Consider the following 13,537-nt stretch of genomic DNA (forward strand, 5'->3'; position numbering starts at 1 on the left):
TCTTAGTCCTTCGCAAGTACTTAAGAATGTCCTTCACGGCTTTCCAATGCATCTGACCAGGATTAGACTGATATCTGCTCGTGACACTCAGAGCAAATGCTACATCCGGTCTGGTAGATATCATCCCATACATGATACTACCTATAGCTGACGCATATGGTACATGTGTCATATTCTCTATCTCTGCATCAGTCTTGGGACACATAGACTTGGATAGAGAAACTCCATGACACATGGGTAGATGTCCTCTCTTGGACCCATCCATTGAAAACCGTTTCAATATGGTATCGATGTAGGTTGATTGAGTGAGTCCTATCATTCTCTTAGATCTATCCCTATAGATCTGTATCCCAAGAATGTAGGATGCCTCACCCAAATCCTTCATCGAAAATCTACCTGATAACCATATCTTTGTTGACTGCAACATCCCTACATCATTCCCAATGAGTAGGATGTCATCAACATAAAGTACTAAGAATGTCACCGCATCCTTAACTACTTTCTTGTACACGCAAGGTTCCTCCGGGTTCTTGATGAAACCAAAGTCTTTAATTGTTTCATCAAATTTCTGGTTCCAACTTCTTGATGCTTGTTTTAGACCATAAATTGATCTCTGAAGCTTGCATACCTTATGCTCGCTTCCCATGGATGTGTACCCCTCAGGCTGCTTCATATAGATTTCTTCCTTAATGTCTCCATTAAGAAAAGCAGTCTTCACATCCATTTGCCATATCTCATAGTCATACCATGCAGCTATGGCAATAAGGATTCTTATGGACTTGAACATTGCAACTGGTGAAAAGGTTTCGTCATAGTCAACTCCTTGCCTTTGAGTATAACCTTTAGCCACCAATCGCGCCTTGTAGGTCAATACCTTACCATCAGGCCCAAGCTTTCTTTTGTAGATCCATTTACACCCTATTGGAACAATTCCATCGGGAGGATCCACTAAAGTCCAGACTTGGTTAGTATGCATCGAATCCAATTCTGACTGCATAGCTTCAAGCCATAAATTCGAATCCGCATCAGAAATTGCTTCCTTGAAGCTTCTTGGATCACATCCAATGTCGGGTTCATCTTGACCCTCTTCAAGAAGAAGACCATATCGAACTGGAGGTCTAGAAGTCCTCTCGGATCTTCTAGGTGCAGGCGTGTCCAGCAATGGTTCCTGAGGTGTGGGATCGTTATTTTGTATTTCGGGTTCTTCTCGAACTTCTTCGAGTTCCATCATCTCGCCTTTCTTATCCAATAAGAACTCCTTCTCCAAGAAGGTGGCATTCCGTGAAACAAACACCTTTGTTTCAGCAGGATAATAGAAATAATATCCGATTGAATTCTTCGGATACCCCACAAAATAACACAAGCTGGATCGACTATCCAACTTATCTCCCACTGTCCGCTTCACGTAAGCAGGACATCCCCAAATCCTCAAGTACGAATACTTAGGAGCTTTGCCATTCCATAACTCGTATGGTGTTTTGTCCACTGCTTTAGTGTGGACGTTGTTCAACAACAATACCGCCGTTTCAAGCGCATAGCCCCAAAACGAAGGTGGAAGCTCAGTGAAGCTCATCATAGATCGAACCATGTCCAACAAAGTTCGATTACGACGCTCCGATACACCATTAAGCTGTGGTGTCATAGGAGGAGTCCACTGAGAGAGAATCCCATTCTCTTTCAGATAGTCCAAAAACTCGGTACTCAAGTATTCTCCACCTCGATCCGATCGAAGTGCTTTAATACTTTTACCTAGCTTGTTTTCTACTTCAGCCTTGAATTCTTTGAACTTTTCAAATGCTTCAGACTTATATTTCATTAAATATAAATACCCATACCTAGAATAATCATCAGTAAAGGTAATGAAGTAGGTGTGGCCATGTTGAGTCCCTACTCTAAATGGACCACAAACATCTGTATGGATCAAATCCAACAGATTTTGACTACGCTCAGGTTTCCCCTTAAAAGGGGATTTAGTCATTTTCCCTTTTAGGCAGGATTCACAAGTAGGTAGAGAGTTAATATCAGACATATCAAACATGCCCTCTCCCACTAGCTTGTTCATCCTCCTTGAGGAAATATGACCTAGTCTAGCGTGCCAAAGGTTTGCCGGGTTTTGACTATCGTTTTTCCTTTTGTTTGTTGTCGCCGGTTTGTCAATACAATTTACTGGAACGTCTTTTAGTTTTAAATTATATAGATCGTTTTCAAGTTGTCCATTTCCAATTAAACATTCATTCTTGTAAATACTGCAAATCCCATTCACAAAATTACAAGAATAACCATCTCTATCAAGCATAGAAATAGAAATAATGTTTTTAATTAAATCTGGCACAAATAAAACATCTCTCAACAATAATTTAAAACCATTCTGCAAAATCAAACAAACATCTCCAATGGCCGTAGCTTCAACTCTGGAACCATTCCCGAGCCTCAGCTGGGTCTCACCCATTCTAAGCCTGCGACTTCTTGTCATCACCTGCAAATCATTGCAAATGTGAGATCCACATCCGGTATCCAATACCCAAGAAGTTGTATTAAGTGACATGTTTATTTCGATATAGAACATACCCTTTGCAGTTCCCAACTGCTCAAGATACTCCTTGCAGTTGCGCTTCCAATGACCCGGCTTCTTGCAGTAATGGCAAACATCCTTGGATTTTCCATCGTTTGAAGCCTTTGTCTTTTGCTTCTTCTCGGGTTCCACTTTCTTGGGTGGGGCAGAACGTTTCTTGCCCTTCATACTTGGCCCCTTCTTAGCAGAAGATGAGGAGCCCACCAAGAAAGCTGGCTTATCCTTCTTAAGTGTGGATTCATATGTAACGAGCATATTGACCATCTCTTCAAGGGTGGCCTCTATCTTGTTCATATTAAAATTTATCACGAATCCATCAAATGAAGAAGGAAGAGATAGAAGCAGCAAGTCCACATTGAGTTCATGCTCCAACACCAAATCAAGGGTCGCTAACTTCTGTATGAGCCAAATCACTCGTACCCCATGATCACGGACCGAAGTCCCTTCACGCATGCGGCACGTCATCAACTCCTTAACAGTAGAGAACCTTTCAGCCCTCGACTGAGCCCCAAAAAGTTCCTTGAGTTGCGTGTGAATGTCAGCAGCATTCACCGTGTCCTCAAATCGCCTCTGGAGTTCATCAGACATCGAGGCTTGCATATAGCATTTGGTCTTGATGTCATGGTCGCACCATGCATCAAGTTTGGCCAATTCCTCCGGACTTATGTCAGCTGGTGCTTCCTTCGGAGGTGCTTTCTCTAACACGTAGAGCATTTTCTCCGAAGTTAAGACAATCTTCAACTTCCGGAACCATTCCGTATAGTTGGCGCCAGTCAGCTTGTTTTGTTCGAGGATCGAGAATAAAGGATTTCGCGAATTCATTGTATGAAATACTGAAAAGGAAAAACAGACATATATCAATGATTGTTTAACAATTTACTAAGACATAAAATAGGCGAATTTAATTTTATGAATCTCACTCCCACTATTTTAACGATTTCACCACCCTCTAGTGAAAACGGGAAACTTTTTCCTTAGTGAGAACATGGAGTCCAATTGACAAACTTATGGTCCCGAATAATATCAGCCAACCATAATTCTCAAAAGGTAGAGCCCAATTGCTTCCAAAGCAACCCCCATGTATTTACCTCATGTCCAATAAGGGCCCAATAATATGACGCCGTTTAAAGTGACATGTCAAGATGACCCATCAATATTAAGTTGTGATGGACGGTCGCCATGTGGATCCCCCAATAATATGAGCCGATCCCATGGGAGTTCCACCCAACTTACAACATTTGTCGATCCAATGTACAGCTTTCCGACGGACGGGCCCCCCCAATAATATGAGCCGGACCGTATCCGCGGGTAGCATCACATACATTGACCGTTGATGGAAGGTAGGAACATTTAAACAATATTTAAATTTCCTTTATTTATCTTGATATAAATTTTAAATCATATTTAAAATGAGGGATTTTATTTATAAAAATATTTGTCTCATCATATTTAATTTATTGCATGCATTGCCGGATTCACGCAATTTATGTCTAAACATGCATACAATCATAATATCACATATTATATAGGATGATCGATTCCATTTCTAATTGACCCGTGGTTGCCAATCACGGGTCTTAGTCCAATCCTAGGTAATATGCAGTATGCAAATGCAATCCTATTACATATGCTTCCAATTTACATTTCTTCAGTCTTCATTGTCTGCTGGGCCCACCATCTTCAAATCTTGATCTCCCACTATATCTAATGTATTTACAATAAATAACAATGACAAGTAGGGGATACATTTTTAGGGGGTGGGAACGGGCTATAAACCAAGCCCACTTTTATTACATATGACATTCATATCGGGCCATAAACCAGGCCCATTAATAAAACCAACAACAATAAAGACAAAATGTAAATTCCTAACATACACCTACAAAATTGGTCATGGCAATCGATCATCCTTATCCAATAACATTTAATTCAAAATTAATTTATTGGATAACATGCTGTGGCAATTCAAATTTAAACAAGATAAAATCATATTTTATATATAAAATCACATTTCACATATAAAATCATATTTTATCTCCATATCAAATAAAATCATATTTTATCTATAAAATCCAATTTTACAAATAAAATCATATTTTATCTAATATATCATAAGATCATATCTTATCATCAATTGTACCAAAATAATTGATTTCAAAATTCAATTTACGGATAAAATATTAAAATTTTCCAAAAATTCAAATTTATCCAAAATCAATTTTAAAATTTACGGACTCGAACAATTCGATCCGAAATCTCGTGAACCAATCAAAAACAATTTTTGACCGGACCAAAAATAAAATTTTAAATATTAAAATTAAAAATATAATTTTTCCCGCGGGCCGCCCGGGACACTCCCGGGCCGGCCCGCACCCGGGGCGCGGGCCGGGGCAGCCCGGCTGCCCCCTTAGGGCAGCAACGTTTGCTGCCCTGGCGGCGCCTGGCGCCGCCGCTGGGCGGCGCCGAGCGCCGCCCCTGGGCGGCGCCGAGCGCCGCCCTGGGCAGCGCCGAGCGCTGCCCTGCGCAGCGCCCAGCGCTGCGCTGGGCAGCGCACAGCGCTGCCCTGGGCGGCGCCGTGCGCCGCCCTGGGCGGCGACGGTCGCCGCCCTGGGCGGCGCCGTGCGCCCCCTTTGGGCGGCGCCGTGCGCCCCCTTTGGGCGGCGCCGTGCGCCGCCCGGGGCAGCAACAATTGCTGCCCCACCGGGCAGCGATCCAATCGCTGCCCGGGTTTTGCCCCGAAAAAAAATTTTTTATTTAAAAATATTTATTTTGTTTCATAAACCGAGACTCAAAAATTTTGTACAATTGATTAATTCAATCGATTGATCTGAGCAACCTGGCTTTGATACCACTGTTGGAAAACTGGCGAGTTCCCAGACCAATTACGATTGATACCCGGTGCAGCGGAAGTTTAAAAATTTTCATGGAACGTTTCCATGGTATGGGTATCAACCGTTCATCGATTGAATTACGTGTGTGTAAAATTTAAATAACAATTAAATAAATTTTACCTCAAATCTCGCAACGAGATTAATGGACACCAACAGAACAATTCTGCTCTTGTTGTCTCTCCCTGGAACCGATGAACGCCTTCAATCAGGTCCACGAACAGAGGTTTAATCCCTCTGATAGATTGCACTAGAAAATCTATCAGAAGTTTTCTGCGAAGAGATTGAACGAATCTGATTCGTTATTCCTTACTGCGATTCAAAATCACAGACCGGAATTTTCTCGGGCAGAGCAAAGGGAGGGGACGGCCGATCGGTTTTGAGAGGGTCTAGGGTTCGAAATTTTGCTCTCAAAATAATGACCTGTTGTGTGTAATTTCTGTACTGAAATAACTTATTTATAATGCAGGCCACTAACACCTTAGGGCCCATTAGTCATAAGCTGGGGCCCGACAAGCAAAGCCCGCTCGTTCAGAAATTAATATAAAATTCATCGTGACTCCGATTGATGAAACGATTTCACCAATGTGCACAGAAACCATTTCTGCACGTTTTAAAGTCAAAATAAATTTTCCTGAATCCGAATTCAGTGGTTTCCAAAAATGTCCATCCCTATGTCATTTTAGGAAATCCTACTCCCTTACTCTTATTTAAGAAGTCCAACTCCTTAGTTCATTAAATTTAACTCTTTAAATTTAACTATCTCAACGGGGATTAAAACTCCATTACACTGTGTGACCCTCAATGGTTCAGGGATACAGCTAGCCGTGGGCTCACAACTCCTTGTGACTCGGAACAACACTTTCCGACTTGCCCAACGAATCATGGTAAAGCGCCTAGCAACATCGCCCCATGATTCCCTAGGTATCACTGATAGTGCCTACAAGAACCAGTAGATTTTGGTTAGCGTACAGTACGGTCCCTTCATCCATATATCCCGATCGAATCAACAACCATTGGTATATCGAGAGTCGCTCAAGATTCGATAACTATGCAATGCATCTTGAAGATCAAATTAGTGACATCGCATGTGCTACTAAGAAACCATTTCTTAAATCACATCAAGTACTCTGGCCAGAGATTTGTCACACTAATATCTCCTCAGATCGCATAGGATATCCACACTCGCAAGTATGTGGTGAATCCTTGACAATAATGCATTGACTCCTATATGTGTCGTAACTATACCCAATCTCGACACCTGATGACCCCCATAGAGTCGGTAAACGAGTCAAAGCACAGCACTAGCATATAGAGTCTCCATGATGTTTCAAGTCGTAAGGACTAATGGTGTACAACCAAAACCGCGGACTTTATCCACTCGATAAGTGATAACCACTTGGAAAGTCCGGATAGGGTAGTTCGATTATTCATCCTATGAATATCCATTTGCATGCTTCGAACATCTCCATGTTCCCTACCAATGAAACGTGGTACTCCGCATCGCAAATGCTAGTCTCAAACTCGAGCGATCCTTATCCTTATTATCGGACGGCTCAATCGACTAGGAACGGTTTTAGAATATACAGTGACTATAAGATGTATTTCATGATAGACATCTCCATGTTCTACCACATCTTACATACACTATAGTATATTCAAGGTCTTTATCAAAACAACAATAGTATATCACAATATAACAATATGAAGTAATATAAAGTCATTGCCATAAAAGTGTAAATAATATTAAACAAAAGATTGTTTATACAAAGAGTCAACAAAGCCCATAGCCACACAGTTGGCTCACTGGGCACCCACTCTTACAAACTCTAGCACTACGGCTCGTGGAATATCCTCCCAAAACCATGAACATTCTGCTCTAGTTGTCTGTCGGTCTGAAAATAATATATTATACTCTGATAAGGCGAGGAAAAAGAGTTTCTTGAATATCTAACTCTGACCTAAATTTAGTTATCAGATTTTATCTGTCTGTCAGTTGATAATGGATCAACCAAGGATACTTCAAAATCCTTTAACGAGTAAACAATTCAATGTTCAATCGATCAATCTTAATCTAGGCTCAATACACAGTTTAGAATTCAGAGAAAACTTATGTCAATCAGACAGTTCCTAATATCCCAAACTCATATACTGAGTTAATATTAATCAAATCGGTATTCCTCTAATGTCTTCAAGTAAAAATTCGATCAATCAATATTTCGCAAAATTCCAAAATTCAATATCGGAAAGTCCTTTCTTCGCTATCGTTTCGCAATATCACATATTCATATTACGAGTCACAATCTGTTCTCGCAATCATGGAGCAATCACAATTCAAAATTCGACAATTCTCCTCAAATTCTTCCCAATATCAATCAAATAATCGATCAGCAAGGCAAGTTTAAATCCCAAAATTTCTCATTCGATCATAAATCACAACAAGGTCGAATTAATCTCATCCATTGGAAACACAATACTCAGGAAATCATCTGTCTGCATTGGAACTTATTCGGTACCAGACACACTAATTCAAGTCTCTTCTTCTTCTAATTTGCTCTTTCTGATCTCAAGTGCTAGTAATTCACGCAAGTAAATTCGAATAACAAAATGAGATTCAAACATCTCTGCTAACACTGAGACTTCCATCTTATTTCTGAATTCAAAATTCTGCTCTTAGTTCAACAATGTAAAATTTTACCGCAAAATTCCATAATTTCCCAAAATCATCATCACAAAATCCAAGATTCATAAGACAATTCCATTATCACTGTTTCATCGAGTGAATCCTAACAATTCTTCAGAATCATCTGAAATATTCTTAAACCTTAATTCGATTCCACTGCAAATTTGTTTCAAAATTTCACCCAAAATACAAAAAAAATCGAACTATCTTCGGACTTAATCTTTATCTGGATTGGTCAAACACTAAATTCAGATAGTGCTATCAATCTCTATCAGTTACAAGCCAATCAAAATCATATATACTGAAGATATGCATCAAATAATCAATAACTCTCAAAGTCAGAATCAAATTAATATCAAAGAAAATCGCTCAAATCATGATTATCAATTGTGGGAATTCTGGACAACCAACTCTGCTAAGTGAAAACAACTCACTTGCATTTTTCAACTAAGGGAGAGTGAATCAAATCAGGGCTCCATGAACAAGAATGCGAGCCAATCTATCAATAATAATCAGATCACGTGATCACCCGTCAATGGGTACAACATCATGCCCAATATCAATACAAACCAAAATCATGGTTGTCAACGTGGCCTCACTCAAGAGGAATCCGCACGCAGTCATCGATTAGAACTCAGTCCTAAGGCATATTTGAATGTCGCAATCAAATAAATCTAGATCACTTAGGAATCAAATAATCGAAACTATCCCGAATCAATATCAATGTCCAGAAAGAAAAATTCAAGTTCTCAAGAATTACGAATTTATGAAATTCAAACTCAGAATTTTAATCAATGCCGAATGACAATAATTATCGAAGTCAATGTCATGCGAATCAATGATGCATAACTAAAATAGGATTCAAGAATCTTCAGATTAATCGAAGGAAGGCTCAACTGTAACTGAATTCGGTGTCATCCCAAATACACTAATTTCATCCTCTTATTCCATAGGAAAAAATTTTCTCCTCAACATTTCTCAAATTCATATCTTTTCAAAGTATCAATCACAATAACTACTCAAACCAATTCAATACTAAAAATTCATACAAGTTTTCTTAAGTCTCAATAAAAACATCATTCTTCCAAAGAACAATATTTTATACATCAATAAAGTGTCGTTATCGTCAATTGGGACCTAATCAAATTCTCAAAATATTCTATTAATCTTACTTATCCCAAAAGTTTAGCATAAGAGTGTTGACATTCTTACATTCACAAATAACTTTCAAAAATATCGCAAACTTAGATCAATTCTCAATAATTCAATCATTTATCAACACCTAATCACAATAGATCCAAGCAATCGGACACAGTCTGTTCATTCATTATCAATCTCATTATGCTATAATTTTAAACATCAACTCAAAAGACATAATCAACAAATGTCCTTACTGAGTACCTCTGGATCTTAATTCACTTCTACCCAATCTCGTGATATCAAACAAAAATTCAAGCTTATCATCTCTGATAAATCGAATCATATATTCAAAATGGGCGTTTTGAAAACATCTAACTTCGATCTCAGAGCATTGTACAATACTCTCTCAAAACTTACCCCCACATTCTTTACCTCAATAAATCAAATAAATAAAATTCTTACCTCGAGAATTCTTAACAGTTCAATGCAATCGGTTATCAAATCTGACCTCATTCTGAAATATTCTGAAATTCTTAATATCGATATTCTAACTCTGATCTCTCTAGAGGTTTATCTGACAAAATTCAATTCAATTATTGCTAAGAATTAAAATATCAACTCTTACCTCGATCAATCTTAGCCACAATAACTTGAAGTGGTTTAAATTCAATATCCTCAAGAACACACATCATCTTTATCATGTCAATCTCACAACATCTGTAGTCAATCTCATCAAATCTTGATTTGTCTTATCTTTATCTACCTCATACAAAATCCTGCATTAAATCACATGCATACATCCCAAAATATCATACGAATTCATTAATCAATCAAAATAGACATCATCTAATCATATTCTAAATCATCTCATCTATCGACATTTCTTATTCTCAATTTCTTGAGCATACCCTCTTTTCTCAACAGAGAGATATAGCTGATTACGGTAATGATATAATAATTCAGAATATCATATATATAATCTCACCTACAATCTAGTCATGCTCAATAATTTTTGAACATCAAATTCTTTCCAAAACGTCTATTTTCATGAGAGAGCAATCTTTCATCACAATTCAAATCTGGTTTACTAGTTATCTCCATCATATCGACTTAACAAATTATTATCTCAAATAATCACGTAATCAGAAATCTCGTAATATCAAAATCATCAACTCTGTTTCGATCATCCTCTAATCATCATACTCATGTAATCGCATGAGTGTTCAAATTCTCATCTCTATTTCAGTTCAGATACTCTTTTCATATAATGCATGCTTTTTTTAAAAAAATCAATTCACATAATCATGTAAACATATAATTTTGAATCAGTAAAGCATGCTCGCATATAATTAAGGTAATCAAACACTGAAATCAATCACATGCAAAAGAAATAAATTCATACGGACTCGATCTACCCCGCTCACTCACTTCTAACTCAATCGAAGAATCTTATCGTCTTTGATACCACTTAATGTGAGGACCTCGGTTCTAATCATCTAATCAAAAGTAAATAAATTAATAAGCAATAATAAGTCAAGACACTAATAATAAATTTATTTTTTTTTTACAAGTTCGAACAATTATTCAACTTCTAAACCGACGCCTCACGTCTATCATTTGATCTCAAGCTAACCATGCCGACTCTGACTAGCTCCTGCCCCACCTGTTGTCAAGTACACATACAAAACAAGACAACAGCCGGATAACTCCGGTGAGAATAAAATCCCAGTATAAGCGATGTAACATGCAATATCAAATAAGTATATCAAAAACATGTTATAACATAAACATTATTCGATGATAAATAAATATGAAATTCATGTGTTTAAAAATCGGGATTATCAAATCGGATAATCAAAGGAGACTCGATACTTCGGTTGGGATCCCGAGGCCAAGATCACGCAACAAACTCACCGACTCTCCCGCTCGAGGTGGTGTCACGTGTCTCAAACCTCTAGACTTTGGTGCAACTATAATGAGTATTCGGGTCTCTAGGCGTAACTCAACAACCTAGGCCACTCAAATATAGCTCCCAAATCGTCTAATTCGCATCGGGGCAACTCAGCCCATTTCAAAATCAAGGATTTAGGCTCAAGATGAATGCACATGATTCAGATGCAATTAAATCAAATTAAAACAACAAATCTCTTTATTCAGACATCAAAATATCGTAGATGTCATCTCATTCAATTCATATATTCAAAATCATGAATATAATATCGAAACTCATTGAATTAATTTCAAATAAGCAAAATCATGTTTTTCGATCAAATAAATGCATCAATATTCCAAATCAAAATCATATAAACAAATTCATGTCTTTCAATTCATATCAAAAATTAATCAATTAAATTATTAGCTCATACAAAATCATATAAGAGCATATATTCAATCACTATCAAATAATCATGCAAGTATGTAATTTTAACGGGAACTCGAGAATCTCAATCTCGCTCGAGTGTTCATTCCCTTCGAAATCAACATCAGCTCATACCTCAGTTTTCCAAATCTGGAAAAGCTCAAATCCCTAGACTGCTGATTTCTACCTCTAATTATCCTCGAATGGCTTCCAATCTGCGAAAAATCACATAATATACAAAAAGTCAACTTTGGTCAACTTTGGTCAAACTTTGACCGCTAAATTGCAAACTTTATTGTGTTCTCACCGCTTCACGGTTTCGAATCTCAACTCGAAACTTGGATATTTGAATTCATCACGTCGACACGATCAAAATTGGGTAATATGTCGAAATCCGGTGGCTCGCCGGAGAAGATGGCGGCGACGAGGCGGTCCGGCGGCGGCGATGCAAAACTTCTCCAAAAATTATGAAATTTGGCAGGGTTGTTGAGCTTGATGAGACGATCTCAACCATCTAAGCCACGCCCGGAATGGAGTTCCGACGCGCCGTAGATCGGAGAAAAACAGGGCGGCGCCGGCGAAGTCTTTGAGCTCCGATCTTGGCCTGAAATGGTCTAAAACAGACGGGTTATGGTTGGGAAATGTTCTACACACCTCATAGCATCGATTAATAGCCTTAAAACCAACAAAAATGAGCTCGAATCGCGAATTTTCCGACGAAGAAGATGATGAATAGTACCTGCGCGAATTTCGTCTGTTCTACGTCAATTTTCCAGCGATTCAACCGTCCGATCATCGATTTTTTTACAACAATAGCTTTTTCTTGATGTTGGCTACAAAGTGACCGACTGGATCTTTGATCGGAGCTCCGGTGAATGTCCAAAAAAAAATCAAAAACGTGGACTTCTACAGTACCCACAAAAATTCTGTGCAGAACTCGTCTGTTATTTCTCATTTTCCCGGCGATCCAACCGTTGGATTTTCGATTTCTTTATACCAATAGATTCATCTTGATCTTGGATACAATCTTACCTTTCAGATCATTGATCGGGTCTCCGGTGAATGGCCGGAAAAATAAAAAACAACAGCTGCTACAGTAAAGTCGAGAAAATGGGAAAAATTGGGGAAAAAATCTTGATCCGTGTTTTCTCAGTGTGAGTATTTCTATTTATAGTAACCCGATATTTTCGGATCTCGGACTAATTTATTTGATACACAATTGGTAAAATTAATCCTCAATCTGATATTTTTCTAGTACACAAACCCAAAATCTATTAAAATCATTATCCGAAATTATTGACTTGGACCAGTCAATTGAACTCATAATTTTTCAAATTAAAATAAAAGTCCAACTTAGACTCTGACCAGTGAACTCAGTCAAATATTCTCCAAATCAATTTATCCGGCATAAATAATTATTTTTATTTCAATATCTCAATAATTATTTCAAAATGCCAAATAATACCAGATATCCAGAAATAGTCAAATTCATTGATTAATTGATATGTGTATTTTATAAATACACTCTATAATCTCATTAGCAATAATAATTATTTCATCAACTCAATAATTATTTTAATTGCTAATTAATTCGATAATTAATTTTTGGGGCATTACAAGAAGAGCTTGGCGTGAGCAAGCTGAAACTCCCGTAACTCTCAGCAGATCGAAAGTTATGTCCGTTTGAAACTGCAGCTCCTGTTCCTCCGATCCGCAATTTGAGATACAAAACAATAAAGAATTCATTTACTGTTGGGTGCGATCATACCAACAACACTAATGCATTGGATCCCATCATAACTCTGAAGTTAAGCGTGCTTGGACGAGAGCAGTACCAGGATGGGTGACCTCCTCGGAAGTCCTCGTGTTGCACCCCTTTTTCATTAATTTATTTT

The 13,537-nt window shown here is 38.1% G+C and overlaps 1 pseudogene; it reads left to right on the plus strand.

Annotated features, from left to right (window-relative positions):
• Positions 1-13,396: 13,396 nt before the first annotated feature.
• LOC140869661 (5S ribosomal RNA) lies at positions 13,397-13,518 on the plus strand (annotated as a pseudogene).
• Positions 13,519-13,537: the final 19 nt, after the last annotated feature.

Source organism: Henckelia pumila, chromosome 4 (genome assembly GCF_033568475.1).
Source record: "Henckelia pumila isolate YLH828 chromosome 4, ASM3356847v2, whole genome shotgun sequence".
NCBI classification, from domain to species: domain Eukaryota; kingdom Viridiplantae; phylum Streptophyta; class Magnoliopsida; order Lamiales; family Gesneriaceae; genus Henckelia; species Henckelia pumila.